This window comes from Hesperophylax consimilis, unplaced genomic scaffold (genome assembly GCF_061612785.1).
Source record: "Hesperophylax consimilis isolate HC1 unplaced genomic scaffold, BYU_Hcon_1.0 scaffold_37, whole genome shotgun sequence".
NCBI classification, from domain to species: domain Eukaryota; kingdom Metazoa; phylum Arthropoda; class Insecta; order Trichoptera; family Limnephilidae; genus Hesperophylax; species Hesperophylax consimilis.
Genome location: NW_028301267.1, coordinates 39,340 through 63,120, shown reverse-complemented (window position 1 = coordinate 63,120; position 23,781 = coordinate 39,340). Strand labels below are relative to the sequence as shown.

At 34.7% G+C, this 23,781-nt stretch overlaps 3 non-coding genes across 3 annotated transcripts; all 3 read right to left on the bottom strand.

The window, feature by feature from the left end:
- Positions 1-13,992: 13,992 nt before the first annotated feature.
- Positions 13,993-14,111, bottom strand: LOC149409040 (5S ribosomal RNA). Its single transcript, XR_016305297.1, has one exon. It is a non-coding gene; the product is annotated as a 5S ribosomal RNA (ribosomal RNA).
- Positions 14,112-14,434: 323 nt separating this feature from the next.
- LOC149409039 (5S ribosomal RNA) lies at positions 14,435-14,553 on the bottom strand. The gene has a single exon (XR_016305296.1). It is a non-coding gene; the product is annotated as a 5S ribosomal RNA (ribosomal RNA).
- Positions 14,554-14,876: 323 nt separating this feature from the next.
- LOC149409038 (5S ribosomal RNA) lies at positions 14,877-14,995 on the bottom strand. Its single transcript, XR_016305291.1, has one exon. It is a non-coding gene; the product is annotated as a 5S ribosomal RNA (ribosomal RNA).
- Positions 14,996-23,781: the final 8,786 nt, after the last annotated feature.

Sequence of the window (23,781 nt, the reverse complement as noted above, 5' to 3'; positions counted from 1 at the left end):
CAAAACTGAAATTAGCGTCCATAAAAATTTTGATTTTTCTAAAAATACAACTTTATGGAGATTTTCTGACTGAATTCGATTTGGACAACGACTCTCATCACTATTCCAAAATTTGAGCCCATTTAGTCCCATAGAGCCTGAATAAACCGCTTCCAAATTCCGAACCCAAGTCTGAAATTAGCGTTCATAAAAAACATGATTTTTCTAAAAATACATTTTTATGGAGATTTTGTGACTGGATTCGATTTGGACAACGACTATCATCACTTTTCCAAAATTTCAGCACATTTAGTCCCATAGAGCCTGAAAAAACTGCTTCCAAATTCCGAACCCAAGTCTGAAATTAGCGTCCATAAAAAACATGATTTTTCTAAAAATACAACTTTATGGAGATTTTTTGACTGAACTAGATTTGGATATTGACTCTCATCACTATTTCAAAATTTGAGCCCGTTTGGTCCCATAGAGCCTTTAAAAATTGCTTCCTTAGATCAAACCCAAAACTGAAATTAGCGTCCATAAAAATTTTGATTTTTCTAAAAATACAACTTTATGGAGATTTTCTGACTGAATTCGATTTGGACAACGACTCTCATCACTATTCCAAAATTTCAAACCGTTTGGTGGCATAGTGCCTGATAAAACTGCTTCAAAATTCCAAACCCAAGTCTGAAATAAGCGTCCATAAAAATTATCATTTTTCGAAAAATACAACTTTATGGAGATCTTGTGACTGAATTCGATTTGGACAACGACTCTCATCACTTTTCAGAAATTTCAGCCCATTTAGTCCCATAGAGCCTGAAAAAACTGCTTCCGAATTCCGAACCCAAGTCTGAAATAAGCGTCCATAATTATTATGATTTTTCTAAAAATACAACTTTATGGAAATCTTGTGACTGAATTCGATTTGGACAACGACTCTCATCACTTTTCCAAAATTTCAGCCCATTTAGTCCCATAGAGCCTGAAAAAACTGCTTCCAAATTCCGAACCCAAGTCTGAAATTAGCGTCCATAAAAAAAATGATTTTTCTAAAAATACAACTTTATGGAGATTTTGTGACTGAATTCGATTTGGACAACGACTCTCATCACTATTCCAAAATTTGAGCCCGTTTGGTCCCATAGAGCCTGCAAAAACTGCTTTCTTAGATCGAACCCAAGTCTGAAATAAGCGTCCATAAAAATAATGATTTTTCTAAAAATACAACTTTATGGAGATTTTGTGACTGAATTCGATTTGGAGACCGACTCTCATCACTTTTCCAAAATTTCAGCCCATTTAGTCCCATAGAGCCTGAAAAAACTGCTTCCAAATTCCGAACCCAAGTCTGAAATAAGCGTCCATAATTATTATGATTTTTCTAAAAATACAACTTTATGGAGATCTTGTGACTGAATTCGATTTGGACAACGACTCTCATCACTTTTCCAAAATTTCAGCCCATTTAGTCCCATAGAGCCTGAAAAAACTGCTTCCAAATTCCGAACCCAAGTCTGAAATAAGCGTCCATAAAAAACATGATTTTTCTAAAAATACAACTTTATGGAGATTTTTTGACTGAACTAGATTTGGATATTGACTCTCATCACTATTTCAAAATTTGAGCCCGTTTGGTCCCATAGAGCCTTTAAAAATTGCTTCCTTAGATCAAACCCAAAACTGAAATTAGCGTCCATAAAAATTTTGATTTTTCTAAAAATACAACTTTATGGAGATTTTCTGACTGAATTCGATTTGGACAACGACTCTCATCACTATTCCAAAATTTCAAACCGTTTGGTGGCATAGTGCCTGATAAAACTGCTTCAAAATTCCAAACCCAAGTCTGAAATAAGCGTCCATAAAAATTATCATTTTTCGAAAAATACAACTTTATGGAGATCTTGTGACTGAATTCGATTTGGACAACGACTCTCATCACTTTTCAGAAATTTCAGCCCATTTAGTCCCATAGAGCCTGAAAAAACTGCTTCCGAATTCCGAACCCAAGTCTGAAATAAGCGTCCATAATTATTATGATTTTTCTAAAAATACAACTTTATGGAAATCTTGTGACTGAATTCGATTTGGACAACGACTCTCATCACTTTTCCAAAATTTCAGCCCATTTAGTCCCATAGAGCCTGAAAAAACTGCTTCCAAATTCCGAACCCAAGTCTGAAATTAGCGTCCATAAAAAAAATGATTTTTCTAAAAATACAACTTTATGGAGATTTTGTGACTGAATTCGATTTGGACAACGACTCTCATCACTATTCCAAAATTTGAGCCCGTTTGGTCCCATAGAGCCTGCAAAAACTGCTTTCTTAGATCGAACCCAAGTCTGAAATAAGCGTCCATAAAAATAATGATTTTTCTAAAAATACAACTTTATGGAGATTTTGTGACTGAATTCGATTTGGAGACCGACTCTCATCACTTTTCCAAAATTTCAGCCCATTTAGTCCCATAGAGCCTGAAAAAACTGCTTCCAAATTCCGAACCCAAGTCTGAAATAAGCGTCCATAATTATTATGATTTTTCTAAAAATACAACTTTATGGAGATCTTGTGACTGAATTCGATTTGGACAACGACTCTCATCACTTTTCCAAAATTTCAGCCCATTTAGTCCCATAGAGCCTGAAAAAACTGCTTCCAAATTCCGAACCCAAGTCTGAAATAAGCGTCCATAATTATTATGATTTTTCTAAAAATACAACTTTATGGAGATCTTGTGACTGAATTCGATTTGGACAACGACTCTCATCACTTTTCCAAAATTTCAGCCCATTTAGTCCCATAGAGCCTGAAAAAACTGCTTCCAAATTCCGAACCCAAGTCTGAAATTAGCGTCCATAAAAAACATGATTTTTCTAAAAATACAACTTTATGGAGATTTTTTGACTGAACTAGATTTGGATATTGACTCTCATCTCTATTCCAAAATTTGAGCCCGTTTGGTCCCATAGAGCCTGCAAAAACTGCTTCCTTAGATCGAACCCAAAACTGAAATTAGCGTCCATAAAAATTTTGATTTTTCTAAAAATAAAACTTTATGGAGATTTTCTGACTGAATTCGATTTGGACAACGACTCTCATCACTATTCCAAAATTTCAAACCGTTTGGTGCCATAGTGCCTGATAAAATTGCTTCAAAATTCTAAACCCAAGTCTGAAATTAGCGTCCATAAAAATTATGATTTTTCTAAAAATACAACTTTATGGAGATCTTGTGACTGAATTCGATTTGGACAACGACTTTCATCACTTTTCAGAAATTTCAGCCCATCTAGTCCCATAGAGGCTGAAAAAACTGCTTCCAAATTCCGAACCCAAGTCTGAAATCAGCGTCCATAAAAAACATGATTTTTCTGAAAATACAACTTAATGGAGAATTTGTGACTAAATTAGATTTTGACAACGACTCTTATCACTATTCCATAATTTCAGCCCGTTTTATCCCATAGGGCCTGAAAAAACTGCTTCCAAATTCCGAACCCAAGTCTGAAATTAGCGTCCATAATAAACATGATTATTCTAAAAATACAACTTTATGGAGATTTTTTGACTGAACTAGTTTTGGACAACGACTCTCATCACTATTCCAAAATTTGAGCCCGTTTGGTCCCATAGAGCCTGAATAAACCGCTTCCAAATTCCGAACCCAAGTCTGAAATTAGAATATAATTTTTTTTTTTTTTTAAATACAAGTTTATGGAGATTTCATGACTGAATTCGATTTGGATAATGACTCTCATCACTATTCCAAAATTTCAAACCGTTTGGTGCCATAGTGCCTGATAAAACTGCTTCAAAATTCCAAACCCAAGTCAGAAATTAGCCTCCATAAAAATTATGATTTTTCTAGAAAAACAACTTTATGGAGATTTTGTGACTGAATTCGATTTGGACAACGACTCTCATCATTTTTCAAAAATTTCAGCCCATTTAGTCCCATAGAGCCTGAAAAAACTGTTTCCAAATTCCGAACCCAAGTCTGAAATTAGCGTCCATAAAAAACATGATTTTTCAAAAAATACAACTTTATGGAGATTTTGTGACTGAATTAGATTTGGACAACGACTCTCATCACTATTCCAACATTTGAGCCCGTTTGGTCCCATAGAGCCTGCAAAAACTGCTTCCTTAGATCGAACCCAAGTCTGAAATTAGCGTCCATAAAAATAATGATGTTTCTAAAAATACAACTTTATGGAGATTTTGTGACTGAATTCGATTTGGACAACGACTCTCATCATTTTTAAAAAATTTCAGCCCATTTAGTTCCATAGAGCCTGAAAAAACTGTTTCCAAATTCCGAACCCAAGTCTGAAATTAGCGTCCATAAAAAACATGATTTTTCTAAAAATACAACTTTATGGAGATCTTGCGACTGAATTCGATTTGGACAACGACTCTCATCACTTTTAGGAAATTTCAGCCCATTTAGTCCCATAGAGCCTGAAAAAACTGCTTCCGAATTCCGAACCCAAGTCTGAAATAAGCGTCCATAATTATTATGATTTTTCTAAAAATACAGCTTTATGGAGATCTTGTGACTGAATTCGATTTGGACAACGACTCTCATCACTTTTCCAAAATTTCAGCCCATTTAGTCCCATAGAGCCTGAAAAAACTGCTTCCAAATTCCGAACCCAAGTCTGAAATTAGCGTCCATAAAAAAAATGATTTTTCTAAAAATACAACTTTATGGAGATTTTGTGACTGAATTCGATTTGGACAACGACTCTCATCACTATTCCAAAATTTGAGCCCGTTTGGTCCCATAGAGCCTGCAAAAACTGCTTTCTTAGATCGAACCCAAGTCTGAAATTAGCCTCCATAAAAATAATGATTTTTCTAAAAATACAACTTTATGGAGATTTTGTGACTGAATTCGATTTGGAGACCGACTCTCATCACTTTTCCAAAATTTCAACCCATTTAGTCCCATAGAGCCTAAAAAAACTGCTTCCAAATTCCGAACCCAAGTCTGAAATAAGCGTCCATAATTATTATGATTTTTCTAAAAATACAACTTTATGGAGATCTTCTGACTGAATTCGATTTGGACAACGACTCTCATCACTATTCCAAAATTTCAGCCCATTTAGTCCCATAGAGCCTGAAAAAACTGCTTCCAAATTCCGAACCCAAGTCTGAAATCAGCGTCCATAAAAAACATGATTTTTCTGAAAATACAACTTAATGGAGAATTTGTGACTAAATTATATTTTGACAACGACTCTTATCACTATTCCATAATTTCAGCCCGTTTTATCCCATAGGGCCTGAAAAAACTGCTTCCAAATTCCGAACCCAAGTCTGAAATTAGCGTCCATAATAAACATGATTATTCTAAAAATACAACTTTATGGAGATTTTTTGACTGAACTAGTTTTGGACAACGACTCTCATCACTATTCCAAAATTTGAGCCCGTTTGGTCCCATAGAGCCTGCAAAAACTGCTTTCTTAGATCGAACCCAAGTCTGAAATTAGCGTCCATAAAAAACATGATTTTTCTAAAAATACAACTTTATGGAGATTTTTTGACTGAACTAGATTTGGATATTGACTCTCATCTCTATTCCAAAATTTGAGCCCGTTTGGTCCCATAGAGCCTGCAAAAACTGCTTCCTTAGATCGAACCCAAAACTGAAATTAGCGTCCATAAAAATTTTGATTTTTCTAAAAGTACAACTTTATGGAGATTTTCTGACTGAATTCGATTTGGACAACGACTCTCATCACTATTCCAAAATTTGAGCCCGTTTGGTCCCATAGAGCCTGCAAAAACTGCTTTCTTAGATCGAACCCAAGTCTGAAATTAGCGTCCATAAAAAACATGATTTTTCTAAAAATACAACTTTATGGAGATTTTTTGACTGAACTAGATTTGGATATTGACTCTCATCTCTATTCCAAAATTTGAGCCCGTTTGGTCCCATAGAGCCTGCAAAAACTGCTTCCTTAGATCGAACCCAAGTCTGAAATTAGCGTCCATAAAAAACATGATTTTTCTAAAAATACAACTTTATGGAGATTTTTTGACTGAACTAGATTTGGATATTGACTCTCATCTCTATTCCAAAATTTGAGCCCGTTTGGTCCCATAGAGCCTGCAAAAACTGCTTCCTTAGATCGAACCCAAAACTGAAATTAGCGTCCATAAAAAACATGATTTTTCTAAAAATACAACTTTATGGAGATTTTGTGACTGAATTCGATTTGGACAACGACTCTCATCATTTTTAAAAAATTTCAGCCCATTTAGTTCCATAGAGCCTGAAAAAACTGTTTCCAAATTCCGAACCCAAGTCTGAAATTAGCGTCCATAAAAAACATGATTTTTCTAAAAATACAACTTTATGGAGATCTTGCGACTGAATTCGATTTGGACAACGACTCTCATCACTTTTAGGAAATTTCAGCCCATTTAGTCCCATAGAGCCTGAAAAAACTGCTTCCGAATTCCGAACCCAAGTCTGAAATAAGCGTCCATAATTATTATGATTTTTCTAAAAATACAGCTTTATGGAGATCTTGTGACTGAATTCGATTTGGACAACGACTCTCATCACTTTTCCAAAATTTCAGCCCATTTAGTCCCATAGAGCCTGAAAAAACTGCTTCCAAATTCCGAACCCAAGTCTGAAATTAGCGTCCATAAAAAAAATGATTTTTCTAAAAATACAACTTTATGGAGATTTTGTGACTGAATTCGATTTGGACAACGACTCTCATCACTATTCCAAAATTTGAGCCCGTTTGGTCCCATAGAGCCTGCAAAAACTGCTTTCTTAGATCGAACCCAAGTCTGAAATTAGCCTCCATAAAAATAATGATTTTTCTAAAAATACAACTTTATGGAGATTTTGTGACTGAATTCGATTTGGAGACCGACTCTCATCACTTTTCCAAAATTTCAACCCATTTAGTCCCATAGAGCCTAAAAAAACTGCTTCCAAATTCCGAACCCAAGTCTGAAATAAGCGTCCATAATTATTATGATTTTTCTAAAAATACAACTTTATGGAGATCTTCTGACTGAATTCGATTTGGACAACGACTCTCATCACTATTCCAAAATTTCAGCCCATTTAGTCCCATAGAGCCTGAAAAAACTGCTTCCAAATTCCGAACCCAAGTCTGAAATCAGCGTCCATAAAAAACATGATTTTTCTGAAAATACAACTTAATGGAGAATTTGTGACTAAATTATATTTTGACAACGACTCTTATCACTATTCCATAATTTCAGCCCGTTTTATCCCATAGGGCCTGAAAAAACTGCTTCCAAATTCCGAACCCAAGTCTGAAATTAGCGTCCATAATAAACATGATTATTCTAAAAATACAACTTTATGGAGATTTTTTGACTGAACTAGTTTTGGACAACGACTCTCATCACTATTCCAAAATTTGAGCCCGTTTGGTCCCATAGAGCCTGCAAAAACTGCTTTCTTAGATCGAACCCAAGTCTGAAATTAGCGTCCATAAAAAACATGATTTTTCTAAAAATACAACTTTATGGAGATTTTTTGACTGAACTAGATTTGGATATTGACTCTCATCTCTATTCCAAAATTTGAGCCCGTTTGGTCCCATAGAGCCTGCAAAAACTGCTTCCTTAGATCGAACCCAAAACTGAAATTAGCGTCCATAAAAATTTTGATTTTTCTAAAAGTACAACTTTATGGAGATTTTCTGACTGAATTCGATTTGGACAACGACTCTCATCACTATTCCAAAATTTCAAACCGTTTGGTGCCATAGTGCCTGATAAAACTGCTTCAAAATTCTAAACCCAAGTCTGAAATTAGCGTCCATAAAAATTATGATTTTTCTAAAAATACAACTTTATGGAGATTTTGTGACTGAATTCGATTTGGATAACGACTCTCATCACTTTTCCAAAATTTCAGCCCATTTAGTCCCATAGAGCCTGAAAAACTGCTTCCAAATTCCGAACCCAAGTCTGAAATTAACGTCCATAAAAAACATGATTTTTCTAAAAATACAACTTTATGAAGATTTTTTGACTGAACTAGACTTGGACAACGACTCTCATCACTATTCCAAAATTTGAGCCCGTTTGGTCCCATAGAGCCTGCAAAAACTGCTTCCTTAGATCGAACCCAAAACTGAAATTAGCGTCCATAAAAATTTTGATTTTTCTAAAAGTACAACTTTATGGAGATTTTCTGACTGAATTCGATTTGGACAACGACTCTCATCACTATTCCAAAATTTCAAACCGTTTGGTGCCATAGTGCCTGATAAAACTGCTTCAAAATTCTAAACCCAAGTCTGAAATAAGCGTCCATAAAAATTATGATTTTTCTAAAAATACAACTTTATGGAGATTTTGTGACTGAATTAGATTTGGACAACGACTCTTATCACTATTCCATAATTTCATCCCGTTTTATCCCAAAGGGCCTGAAAAAACTGCTTCCAAATTCCGAACCCAAGTCTGAAATTAGAATATAATTTTTTTTTTTTTAATACAAGTTTATGGAGATTTTGTGACTGAATTCGATTTGGACACCGACTCTTATCTTTTTACAAAAATTTCAGCCCATTTAGTCCCATAGAGCCTGAAAAAATTGCTTCCAAATTCCGAACCCAAGTCTGAAATAAGAGTCCATAAAAATTATGATTTTTCTAAAAATACAACTTTATGGAGATTTTGTGACTGAATTCGATTTGGACAACGACTCTCATCACTTTTCCGAAATTTCAGCCTATTTAGTCCCATAAAGCCTGAAAAAACTGCTTCCTAATTCCAAACCCAAGTCTGAAATTAGAATATAATTTTTTTTTTTTTTTTAAATACAAGTTTATGGAGATTTCGTGACTGAATTCGATTTGGACAGTGACTCTCATAACTATTCCAAAATTTCAAACCGTTTGGTGCCATAGTGCCCTATAAAACTGCTTCCTTAGACCGAACCCAAGTCTGAAATAAGAGTCCATAAAAATTATGATTTTTCTAAAAATACAACTTTATGGAGATTTTGTGACTGAATTCGATTTGGACAACGACTCTTATCACTTTTCCGAAATTTCAGCCTATTTAGTCCCATAAAGCCTGAAAAAACTGCTTCCTTATTCCGAACCCAAGTCTGAAATTAGAATATAATTTTTTTTTTTTTTTAAATACAAGTTTATGGAGATTTCGTGACTGAATTCGATTTGAACAATGACTCTCAAAACTATTCCAAAATTTCAAACCGTTTGGTGCCATAGTGCCTGATAAAACTGCACCCTTAGATCGAACCCAAGTCTGAAATAAGCGTCAATAAAAATTATGATTATTCTAAAAATACAAATTTATGGATATTTTGTGACTGAATTCGATTTGGACAACGACTCTCATCGCTATTCCAAATTTTGAGCCCGTTTGATCCCAGAGATCCTGAATAAACCGCTTCCAAATTCCGAACCCAAGTCTGAAATAAGAGTCCATAAGAATTATGATTTTTCTTAAAATAAAACTTTATGGAGATTTTGTGACTGAATTCGATTTGGACAACGACTCTCATCACTTTTCCGAAATTTAAGCCTATTTAGTCCCAGAGAGCCTGAAAAAACTGCTTCCAAATTCCGAACCCAAGTCTGAAATTAGTGTCCATAAAAAACATGATTTTTCAAAAAATACAATTTTATGGAGATTTTGTGACTGAATTAGATTCGGACAACGACTCTCATCACTATTCCGAAATTTGAGCCTGTTTGGTCCCATAGAGCCTGCAAAAACTGCTTCCTTAGATCGAACCCAAGTCTGAAATTAGCGTCCATAAAAATAATGATTTTTCTAAAAATACAACATTATGGAGATTTTGTGACTGAATTCGATTTGGACAACGACTCTCATCACTTTACCAAAATTTCAGCCCATTTAGTCCCATAGAGCCTGAAAAAACTGCTTCCAAATTCCGAACCCAAGTCTGAAATCAGCGTCCATAAAAAACATGATTTTTCTGAAAATACAACTTTATGGAGATTTTGTGACTGAATTAGATATGGACACGACTCTTATCACTGTTCCATAGTTTCATCCCGTTTTATCCCATAGGGGCTGAAAAAACTGCTTCCAAATTCCGAACCCAAGTCTGAAATTAGAATATAATATTATTTTTTTTTTTTTACAAGTTTATGGAGATTTCGTGACTGAATTCGATTTGGACAATGACTCTCATCACTATTCCAAAATTTCAAACCGTTTGGTGCCATAGTGCCTGATAACACTGCTTCCTTAGACCGAACCCAAGTCTGAAATAAGAGTCCATAAAAATTATGATTTTTCTAAAAATACAACTTTATGGAGATTTTGTGACTGAATTCGATTTGGTTAACGACTCTCATCACTTTTCCGAAATTTCAGCCTATTTAGTCCCATAGAGCCTGAAAAAACTGCTTCTAAATTCCGAACCCAAGTCTGAAATTAGAGTCCATAAAAAACATGATTTTTCTAAAAATACAACTTTATGGAGATTTTGTGACTGAATTAGATTTGGACAACGACTCTTATCACTATTCCATAATTTCATCCCGTTTTATCCCAAAGGGCCTGAAAAAACTGCTTCCAAATTCCGAACCCAAGTCTGAAATTAGAAAATATATATATTTTTTTTTAATACAAGTTTATGGAGATTTCGTGACTGAATTCGATTTGGACAACGACTCTCATCACTTTTCCAAAATTTCAAACCGTTTGGTGCCATAGTGCCTGATAAAACTGCTTCAAAATTCCAAACCCAAGTCTGAAATTAGCGTCCATAAAAATTATGATTTTTCTAAAAATACAACTTTATGGAGATTTTGTGACTGAATTCGATTTGGACAACGACTCTCATCACTTTTCCGAAATTTCAGCCCATTTAGTCCCATAGAGCCTGAAAAAACTGTTTCCAAATACCGAACCCAAGTCTGAAATTAGCGTCCATAAAAAACATGATTTTTCTAAAAATACAACTTTATGGAGATTCTGTGATTGAATAAGATTTGGACAACGACTCTCATCACTATTCCAAGATTTGAGCCCGTTTGGTCCCATAGAGCCTGCAAAAACTGCTTCCTTAGATCGAACCCAAGTCTGAAATTAGCTTCCATAAAAATAATGATTTTTCTAAAAATACAACTTTATGGAGATTTTGTGACTGAATTCGTTTTGGACACCGACTCTTATCACTTTACCAAAATTTCAGCCCATTTAGTCCCATAGAGCCTGAAAAAACTGCTTCCAAATTCCGAACCCAAGTCTGAAATCAGCGTCCATAAAAAAAATGATTATTCTAAAAATACAACTTTACGGAGATTTTGTGACTGAATTAGATTTGGACAACGACACTTATCACTGTTCCATAATTTCATCCCGTTTTATCCCATAGGGCCTGAAAAAACTGCTTCCGAATTCCGAACCCAAGTCTGAAATTAGAATATAATTTTTTTTTTTTAAAATACAAGTTTATGAAGATTTCGTAACTGAATTCGATTTGGACAATGACTCTCATCACTATTCCAAAATTTCAAACCGTTTATTGCCATAGTGCCCTATAAAACTGCTTCCTTAGACCGAACCCAAGTCTGAAATAAGAGTCCATAAAAATTATGATTTTTCTAAAAATAAAACTTTATGGAGATTTTGTGACTGAATTCGATTTGGACAACGACTCTCATCACTATTCCAAAATTTGAGCCCGTTTGGTCCCATAGAGCCTTCAAAAACTGCTTCCTTAGATCTACCCCAAGTCTGAAATTAGCGTCCATAAAAAACATGATTTTTCTAAAAATACAACTTTATGGAGATTTTTTGACTGAACTAGTTTTGGACAACGACTCTCATCACTTTTCCAAAATTTCGAACCGTTTGGTGCCATAGTGCCTGATAAAACTGCTTCAAAATTCCAAACCCAAGTCTGAAATAAACGTCCATGAAAATTATGATTTTTCCTAAAAATACAATTTTATGGAGATTTTGTAACTGAATTCGATTTGGACAACGACTCTCATCACTTTTCCAAAATTTCAGCCCATTTAGTCCCATAGAGCCTGAAAAAACTGTTTCCAAATACCGAACCCAAGTCTGAAATTAGCGTCCATAAAAAACATAATTTTTCTAAAAATACAACTTTATGGAGATTTTGTGACTGAATTAGATTTGGACAACGACTCTCATCACTATTCCAAAATTTGAGCCCGTTTGGTCCCATAGAGCCTGACAAAACTGCTTCCAAATACCGAACCCAAGTCTGAAATCAGCGTCCATAAAAAACATCATTTTTCTGAAAATACAACTTTATGGAGATTTTGTGACTGAATTAGATTGAGACAACGACTCTTATCACTATTCCATAATTTCAGCCCGTTTTATCCCATAGGGCCTGAAAAAACTGCTTCCAAATTCCGAACCCAAGTCTGAAATTTGAATATAATTTTTTTTTTTTTTTAAATACAAGTTTATGGAGATTTCGTGACTGAATTCGATTTGGACAACGACTCTTATCACTTTTCCAAAATTTCAAACCGTTTGGTGCCATAGTGACTGATAAAACTGCTTCAAAATTCCAAACCCAAGTCTGAAATTAGCGTCCATAAAAATTATGATTTTTCGAAAAATAGTACTTTATGGAGATTTTGTGACTGAATTCGATTCGGACAACGACTCTCATCACTTTTCCAAAATTTCAGCCCATTTAGTCCCATAGCGCCTGAAAAAACTGTTTCCAAATACCGAACCCAAGTCTGAAATTAGCGTCCATAAAAAACATGATTTTTCTAAAAATACAACTTTATGGAGATTCTGTGACTGAATTAGATTTGGACAACGACTCTCATCACTATTCCAAAATTTGAGCCCGTTTGGTCCCATAGAGCCTGCAAAAACTGCTTCCTTAGATCGAACCCAAGTCTGAAATTAGCGTCCATAAAAATAATGATTTTTCTAAAAATACAACTTTATGGAGATTTTGTGACTGAATTCGATTTGGACACCGACTCTCATCACTTTACCAAAATTTCAGCCCATTTAGTCCCATAGGGTCTAAAAAAACTGCTTCCAAATTCCGAACCCAAGTCTGAAATCAGCGTCCATAAAAAACATGATTTTTCTAAAATACAACTTTATGGAGATTTTGTGACTGAATTAGATTTGGACAACGACTCTTATCACTATTCCATAATTTCCCTAAACACGTATGCGGGGACATTCGAGGTTTAGCATCGTTCTTATTAAATGTAGAGTCGTTCTTAACAAAAAAATTAGAGTCCTTGCAAGAGCCCTGAAGGGGTCACCATAAGTTACCTATACCGGGGCGGGTAAGTGGTGGGATCCTCGAATTCCATAATTTCATCCCGTTTAATCCCATAGGGCCTGAAAAAACTGCTTCCGAATTCCGAACCCAAGTCTGAAATTAGAATATAATTTTTTTTTTTTTTTTAAATACAAGTTTATGGAGATTTCGTGACTGAATTCGATTTGGACAATGACTCTCATCACTATTCCAAAATTTCAAACCGTTTGGTGCCATAGTGCCTGATAAAACTGCACCCTTAGATCGAACCCAAGTCTGAAATTAGAATATAATTTATTTTTGAAGTGAAACTTCTTTACCCGCGTCATGCAATTTCGAGTACCGGAGTAAAACCAACTCATGACCGAAACGAAAATGCGGGACCGATTAAAGTTCATTTGATCTAGTCAAAGTTTTGAAGTAAAATATAAATGCTTCTTAGCTCATCTCGACAACTGGCGTTGGTGGTGTAATGGTCAGCGTAGTTGCTTTCCAAGCAGTTGATCCGAGTTCGATTCTCGGCCATCGCACATAATTTTTTTGTTTTTAACGCCTTTTTTTTTTTCAATGGTTGACCATAATATCAATCCACTAAGTAATATTTTAGGCCTGTAGCATACTTGAAAAGTTAAAGAATGATATAAAATTTTTTATGATGTTAACGATAAAAAAATAAAAAAAAACATAAAATTACCATAAAAAATGGGCCAACGGCACGCGGTGTTCCCAAGCGGTCACCCATCCAAGTACTGACCGCGCCCAATGTTGCTTAACTTCGGTGATCGGACGAGAACCGGTGTGTTCAACATGGTATGGTCGTTGGCAAACGCTAAACAATATTAATTTCTATTCTACCTGCCAATAAATATATGAAAATTAGTATAAAAAAGCCCTAATAATACTGAAAACATTAGCAATGTGTGTGCGACGTTGATAAAAATAATCATTACATACGCGCTTGAAAAAGATCGTAATTACATCCATAACTTTGCAGGAATTTTTTTTTTCAATGGTTGACCATAATATCAATCCACTAAGTAATATTTTAGGCCTGTAGCATACTTGAAAAGTTAAAGAATTTTATGATATTATTAATGATAGTAACGATAAAAAAATAAAAAAAAACATGAAATTACCATAAAAAATGGGCCAACGGCACGCGGTGTTCCCAAGCGGTCACCCATCCAAGTACTGACCGCGCCCAATGTTGCTTAACTTCGGTGATCGGACGAGAACCGGTGTGTTCAACATGGTATGGTCGTTGGCAAACGCTAAACAATATTAATTTCTACTCTACCTGCCAATAAATATAAGAAAATTAGTATAAAAAAGCCCTAATAATACTGAAAACATTAGCAAGGTGTGTGCGACGTTGATAAAAATAATCATTACATACGCGCTTGAAAAAGATCGTAATTACATCCATAACTTTGCAGGAATTTTTTTTTTCAATGGTTGACCATAATATCAATCCACTAAGTAATATTTTAGGCCTGTAGCATACTTGAAAAGTTAAAGAATTTTATGATATTATTAATGATAGTAACGATAAAAAAATAAAAAAAAACATGAAATTACCATAAAAAATGGGCCAACGGCACGCGGTGTTCCCAAGCGGTCACCCATCCAAGTACTGACCGCGCCCAATGTTGCTTAACTTCGGTGATCGGACGAGAACCGGTGTGTTCAACATGGTATGGTCGTTGGCAAACGCTAAACAATATTAATTTCTACTCTACCTGCCAATAAATATATGAAAATTAGTATAAAAAAGCCCTAATAATAAGAGAGAAGAATACTAGAAGTTTCACTTCTGTCTTGCGTAGGCTTGACACACCCACTTTTTTTTTAAAATACAAGTTTATGAAGATTTCGTAACTGAATTCGATTTGGACAATGACTCTCATCACTATTCCAAAATTTCAAACCGTTTATTGCCATAGTGCCCTATAAAACTGCTTCCTTAGACCGAACCCAAGTCTGAAATAAGAGTCCATAAAAATTATGATTTTTCTAAAAATAAAACTTTATGGAGATTTTGTGACTGAATTCGATTTGGACAACGACTCTCATCACTTTTCCAAAATTTGAGCCCGTTTGGTCCCATAGAGCCTTCAAAAACTGCTTCCTTAGATCGAACCCAAGTCTGGAATTAGCGTCCATAAAAAACATGACTTTTCTAAAGATACAACTTTATGGAGATTTTTTGACTGAACTAGTTTTGGACAACGACTCTCATCACTTTTCCAAAATTTCAGCCCATTTAGTCCCATAGAGCCTGAAAAAACTGCTTCCAAATTCCAAACCCAAGTCTGAAATTAGAATATAATTTATTTTTTTTTAAATACAAGTTTATGGAGATTTCGTGACTGAATTCCATTTGGACAACGACTCTCATCACTTTTCCAAAATTTCAAACCGTTTGGTGCCATAGTGCCTGATAAAACTGCTTCAAAATTCCAAACCCAAGTCTGAAATAAACGTCCATGAAAATTATGATTTTTCCTAAAAATACAATTTTATGGAGATTTTGTAACTGAATTCGATTTGGACAACGACTCTCATCACTTTTCCAAAATTTCAGCCCATTAAGTCCCATAGAGCCTGAAAAAACTGTTTTCAAATACCGAACCCAAGTCTGAAATTAGCGTCCATAAAAAACATAATTTTTCTAAAAATACAACTTTATGGAGATTTTGTGACTGAATTAGATTTGGACAACGACTCTCATCACTATTCCAAAATTTGAGCCCGTTTGGTCCCATAGAGCCTGAAAAAACTGCTTCCAAATACCGAACCCAAGTCTGAAATCAGCGTCCATAAAAAACATCATTTTTCTGAAAATACAACTTTATGGAGATTTTGTGACTGAATTAGATTTGGACAACGACTCTTATCACTATTCCATAATTTCAGCCCGTTTTATCCCATAGGGGCTGAAAAAACTGCTTCCAAATTCCGAACCCAATTCTGAAATTTGAATATAATTTTTTTTTTTTTTTAAATACAAGTTTATGGAGATTTCGTGACTGAATTCGATTTGGACAACGACTCTTATCACTTTTCAAAATTTCAAGTCGTTTGGTGCCATAGTGACTGATAAAACTGCTTCAAAATTCCAAACCCAAGTCTGAAATTAGCGTCCATAAAAATTATGATTTTTCGAAAAATAGTACTTTATGGAGATTTTGTGACTGAATTCGATTCGGACAACGACTCTCATCACTTTTCCAAAATTTCAGCCCATTTAGTCCCATAGCGCCTGAAAAAACTGTTTCCAAATACCGAACCCAAGTCTGAAATTAGCGTCCATAAAAAACATGATTTTTCTAAAAATTCAACTTTATGGAGATTCTGTGACTGAATTAGATTTGGACAACGACTCTCATCACTATTCCAAAATTTGAGCCCATTTGGTCCCATAGAGCCTGAAAAAACTGCTTCCAAATTCCGAACCCAAGTCTGAAATAAGAGTCCATAAAAATTATGATTTTTCTTAAAATACAACTTTATGGAGATTTTGTGACTGAATTCGATTTGGACAACGACTCTCATCACTATTCCATAATTTCATCCCGTTTTATCCCATAGGGCCTGAAAAAACTGCTTCCAAATTCCGAACCCAAGTCTGAAATTAGAATATAATTTTTTTTTTTTTTTAAATACAAGTTTATGGAGATTTCGTGACTGAATTCGATTTGGACAATGACTCTCATCACTATTCCAAAATTTCAAACCGTTTGGTGCCATAGTGCCTGATAAAACTGCTTCAAAATTCCCAACGCAAGTCTGAAATTAGCGTCCATACAAATAATGATTTTTCTAAAAGTACAATTTTATGGAGATTCTGTGACTGATTTCGATTTTGACAACGACTCTCATCACTATTCCAAAATTTGAGCCCGTTTGGTCCCATAGAGCCTGAATAAACCGCTTCCCAATTCCGAACCCAAGTCTGAAATTAGAATATAATTTTTTTTTTTTTTTAAATACAAGTTTTTGGAGATTTCGTGACTGAATTCGATTTGGACAATGACTCTCATCACTTTTCCAAAATTTCAAACCGTTTGGTGCCATAGTGCCTGATTAAACTGCTTCAAAATTCCAAACCCAAGTCTGAAATTAACGTCCATAAAAATTATGATTTTTTCTAAAAATACAATTTTATGGAGATTTTGTGACTGAATTCGATTTGGACAACGACTCTCATCACTTTTCAAAAATTTCACCCCATTTAGTCCCATAGAGCCTGAAAAAACTGTTTCCAAATACCAAACCCAAGTCTGAAATTAGCGTCCATAAAAAACATGATTTTTCTAAAAATACAACTTTATGGAGATTTTGTGACTGAATTCGATTTGGACAACGACTCTCATCACTATTCCAAAATTTGAGCCCGTTTGGTCCCATAGAGCCTGCAAAAACTGCTTCCTTAGATCAAACCCAAGTCTGAAATTAGCGTCCATAAAAATAATGATTTTTCTAAAAATACAACTTTATGGAGATTTTGTGACTGAATTCGATTTGGACAATGACTCTCATCACTATTCCAAAATTTCAAACCGTTTGGTGCCATAGTGCCTGATAAAACTGCTTCAAAATTCCCAACGCAAGTCTGAAATTAGCGTCCATAAAAAACATGATTTTTCTAAAATACAACTTTATGGAGATTTTGTGACTGAATAAGATTTGGACAACGACTCTCATCACTATTCCAAAATTTCAAACCGTTTGGTGCCATAGTGCCTGATAAAACTGCTTCAAAATTCCCAACGCAAGTCTGAAATTAGCGTCCATAAAAAACATGATTTTTCTAAAATACAACTTTATGGAGATTTTGTGACTGAATTAGATTTGGACAACGACTCTCATCACTATTCCAAAATTTGAGCCCGTTTGGTCCCATAAAGCCTGAAAAAACTGCTTCCAAATACCGAACCCAAGTCTGAAATCAGCGTCCATAAAAAACATCATTTTTCTGAAAATACAACTTTATGGAGATTTTGTGACTGAATTAGATTTGGACAACGACTCTTATCACTATTCCATAATTTCAGCCCGTTTTATCCCATAGGCCCTGAAAAAACTGCTTCCAAATTCCGAACCCAAGTCTGAAATTTGAATATAATTTTTTTTTTTTTTAAATACAAGTTTATGGAGATTTCGTGACTGAATTCGATTTGGACAATGACTCTCATCACTTTTCCAAAATTTCAAACCGTTTGGTGCCATAGTGCCTGATTAAACTGCTTCAAAATTCCAAACCCAAGTCTGAAATTAACGTCCATAAAAATTATGATTTTTCTAAAAATAAAACTTTATGGAGATTTTGTGACTGAATTCGATTTGGACAACGACTCTCATCACTATTCCAAAATTTGAGCCCGTTTGGTCCCATAGAGCCTTCAAAAACTGCTTCCTTAGATCTACCCCAAGTCTGAAATTAGCGTCCATAAAAAACATGATTTTTCTAAAAATACAACTTTATGGAGATTTTTTGACTGAACTAGTTTTGGACAACGACTCTCATCACTTTTCCAAAATTTCGAACCGTTTGGTGCCATAGTGCCTGATAAAACTGCTTCAAAATTCCAAACCCAAGTCTGAAATAAACGTCCATGAAAATTATGATTTTTCCTAAAAATACAATTTTATGGAGATTTTGTAACTGAATTCGATTTGGACAACGACTCTCATCACTTTTCCAAAATTTCAGCCCATTTAGTCCCATAGAGCCTGAAAAAACTGTTTCCAAATACCGAACCCAAGTCTGAAATTAGCGTCCATAAAAAACATAATTTTTCTAAAAATACAACTTTATGGAGATTTTGTGACTGAATTAGATTTGGACAACGACTCTCATCACTATTCCAAAATTTGAGCCCGTTTGGTCCCATAGAGCCTGACAAAACTGCTTCCAAATACCGAACCCAAGTCTGAAATCAGCGTCCATAAAAAACATCATTTTTCTGAAAATACAACTTTATGGAGATTTTGTGACTGAATTAGATTGAGACAACGACTCTTATCACTATTCCATAATTTCAGCCCGTTTTATCCCATAGGGCCTGAAAAAACTGCTTCCAAATTCCGAACCCAAGTCTGAAATTTGAATATAATTTTTTTTTTTTTTTAAATACAAGTTTATGGAGATTTCGTGACTGAATTCGATTTGGACAACGACTCTTATCACTTTTCCAAAATTTCAAACCGTTTGGTGCCATAGTGACTGATAAAACTGCTTCAAAATTCCAAACCCAAGTCTGAAATTAGCGTCCATAAAAATTATGATTTTTCGAAAAATAGTACTTTATGGAGATTTTGTGACTGAATTCGATTCGGACAACGACTCTCATCACTTTTCCAAAATTTCAGCCCATTTAGTCCCATAGCGCCTGAAAAAACTGTTTCCAAATACCGAACCCAAGTCTGAAATTAGCGTCCATAAAAAACATGATTTTTCTAAAAATACAACTTTATGGAGATTCTGTGACTGAATTAGATTTGGACAACGACTCTCATCACTATTCCAAAATTTGAGCCCGTTTGGTCCCATAGAGCCTGCAAAAACTGCTTCCTTAGATCGAACCCAAGTCTGAAATTAGCGTCCATAAAAATAATGATTTTTCTAAAAATACAACTTTATGGAGATTTTGTGACTGAATTCGATTTGGACACCGACTCTCATCACTTTACCAAAATTTCAGCCCATTTAGTCCCATAGGGTCTAAAAAAACTGCTTCCAAATTCCGAACCCAAGTCTGAAATCAGCGTCCATAAAAAACATGATTTTTCTAAAATACAACTTTATGGAGATTTTGTGACTGAATTAGATTTGGACAACGACTCTTATCACTATTCCATAATTTCCCTAAACACGTATGCGGGGACATTCGAGGTTTAGCATCGTTCTTATTAAATGTAGAGTCGTTCTTAACAAAAAAATTAGAGTCCTTGCAAGAGCCCTGAAGGGGTCACCATAAGTTACCTATACCGGGGCGGGTAAGTGGTGGGATCCTCGAATTCCATAATTTCATCCCGTTTAATCCCATAGGGCCTGAAAAAACTGCTTCCGAATTCCGAACCCAAGTCTGAAATTAGAATATAATTTTTTTTTTTTTTTTAAATACAAGTTTATGGAGATTTCGTGACTGAATTCGATTTGGACAATGACTCTCATCACTATTCCAAAATTTCAAACCGTTTGGTGCCATAGTGCCTGATAAAACTGCACCCTTAGATCGAACCCAAGTCTGAAATTAGAATATAATTTATTTTTTTTTAAAATACAAGTTTATGAAGATTTCGTAACTGAATTCGATTTGGACAATGACTCTCATCACTATTCCAAAATTTCAAACCGTTTATTGCCATAGTGCCCTATAAAACTGCTTCCTTAGACCGAACCCAAGTCTGAAATAAGAGTCCATAAAAATTATGATTTTTCTAAAAATAAAACTTTATGGAGATTTTGTGACTGAATTCGATTTGGACAACGACTCTCATCACTTTTCCAAAATTTGAGCCCGTTTGGTCCCATAGAGCCTTCAAAAACTGCTTCCTTAGATCGAACCCAAGTCTGGAATTAGCGTCCATAAAAAACATGACTTTTCTAAAGATACAACTTTATGGAGATTTTTTGACTGAACTAGTTTTGGACAACGACTCTCATCACTTTTCCAAAATTTCAGCCCATTTAGTCCCATAGAGCCTGAAAAAACTGCTTCCAAATTCCAAACCCAAGTCTGAAATTAGAATATAATTTATTTTTTTTTAAATACAAGTTTATGGAGATTTCGTGACTGAATTCCATTTGGACAACGACTCTCATCACTTTTCCAAAATTTCAAACCGTTTGGTGCCATAGTGCCTGATAAAACTGCTTCAAAATTCCAAACCCAAGTCTGAAATAAACGTCCATGAAAATTATGATTTTTCCTAAAAATACAATTTTATGGAGATTTTGTAACTGAATTCGATTTGGACAACGACTCTCATCACTTTTCCAAAATTTCAGCCCATTAAGTCCCATAGAGCCTGAAAAAACTGTTTTCAAATACCGAACCCAAGTCTGAAATTAGCGTCCATAAAAAACATAATTTTTCTAAAAATACAACTTTATGGAGATTTTGTGACTGAATTAGATTTGGACAACGACTCTCATCACTATTCCAAAATTTGAGCCCGTTTGGTCCCATAGAGCCTGAAAAAACTGCTTCCAAATACCGAACCCAAGTCTGAAATCAGCGTCCATAAAAAACATCATTTTTCTGAAAATACAACTTTATGGAGATTTTGTGACTGAATTAGATTTGGACAACGACTCTTATCACTATTCCATAATTTCAGCCCGTTTTATCCCATAGGGGCTGAAAAAACTGCTTCCAAATTCCGAACCCAATTCTGAAATTTGAATATAATTTTTTTTTTTTTTTAAATACAAGTTTATGGAGATTTCGTGACTGAATTCGATTTGGACAACGACTCTTATCACTTTTCAAAATTTCAAGTCGTTTGGTGCCATAGTGACTGATAAAACTGCTTCAAAATTCCAAACCCAAGTCTGAAATTAGCGTCCATAAAAATTATGATTTTTCGAAAAATAGTACTTTATGGAGATTTTGTGACTGAATTCGATTCGGACAACGACTCTCATCACTTTTCCAAAATTTCAGCCCATTTAGTCCCATAGCGCCTGAAAAAACTGTTTCCAAATACCGAACCCAAGTCTGAAATTAGCGTCCATAAAAAACATGATTTTTCTAAAAATTCAACTTTATGGAGATTCTGTGACTGAATTAGATTTGGACAACGACTCTCATCACTATTCCAAAATTTGAGCCCATTTGGTCCCATAGAGCCTGAAAAAACTGCTTCCAAATTCCGAACCCAAGTCTGAAATAAGAGTCCATAAAAATTATGATTTTTCTTAAAATACAACTTTATGGAGATTTTGTGACTGAATTCGATTTGGACAACGACTCTCATCACTATTCCATAATTTCATCCCGTTTTATCCCATAGGGCCTGAAAAAACTGCTTCCAAATTCCGAACCCAAGTCTGAAATTAGAATATAATTTTTTTTTTTTTTTAAATACAAGTTTATGGAGATTTCGTGACTGAATTCGATTTGGACAATGACTCTCATCACTATTCCAAAATTTCAAACCGTTTGGTGCCATAGTGCCTGATAAAACTGCTTCAAAATTCCCAACGCAAGTCTGAAATTAGCGTCCATACAAATAATGATTTTTCTAAAAGTACAATTTTATGGAGATTCTGTGACTGATTTCGATTTTGACAACGACTCTCATCACTATTCCAAAATTTGAGCCCGTTTGGTCCCATAGAGCCTGAATAAACCGCTTCCCAATTCCGAACCCAAGTCTGAAATTAGAATATAATTTTTTTTTTTTTTTAAATACAAGTTTTTGGAGATTTCGTGACTGAATTCGATTTGGACAATGACTCTCATCACTTTTCCAAAATTTCAAACCGTTTGGTGCCATAGTGCCTGATTAAACTGCTTCAAAATTCCAAACCCAAGTCTGAAATTAACGTCCATAAAAATTATGATTTTTTCTAAAAATACAATTTTATGGAGATTTTGTGACTGAATTCGATTTGGACAACGACTCTCATCACTTTTCAAAAATTTCACCCCATTTAGTCCCATAGAGCCTGAAAAAACTGTTTCCAAATACCAAACCCAAGTCTGAAATTAGCGTCCATAAAAAACATGATTTTTCTAAAAATACAACTTTATGGAGATTTTGTGACTGAATTCGATTTGGACAACGACTCTCATCACTATTCCAAAATTTGAGCCCGTTTGGTCCCATAGAGCCTGCAAAAACTGCTTCCTTAGATCAAACCCAAGTCTGAAATTAGCGTCCATAAAAATAATGATTTTTCTAAAAATACAACTTTATGGAGATTTTGTGACTGAATTCGATTTGGACAATGACTCTCATCACTATTCCAAAATTTCAAACCGTTTGGTGCCATAGTGCCTGATAAAACTGCTTCAAAATTCCCAACGCAAGTCTGAAATTAGCGTCCATAAAAAACATGATTTTTCTAAAATACAACTTTATGGAGATTTTGTGACTGAATAAGATTTGGACAACGACTCTCATCACTATTCCAAAATTTCAAACCGTTTGGTGCCATAGTGCCTGATAAAACTGCTTCAAAATTCCCAACGCAAGTCTGAAATTAGCGTCCATAAAAAACATGATTTTTCTAAAATACAACTTTATGGAGATTTTGTGACTGAATTAGATTTGGACAACGACTCTCATCACTATTCCAAAATTTGAGCCCGTTTGGTCCCATAAAGCCTGAAAAAACTGCTTCCAAATACCGAACCCAAGTCTGAAATCAGCGTCCATAAAAAACATCATTTTTCTGAAAATACAACTTTATGGAGATTTTGTGACTGAATTAGATTTGGACAACGACTCTTATCACTATTCCATAATTTCAGCCCG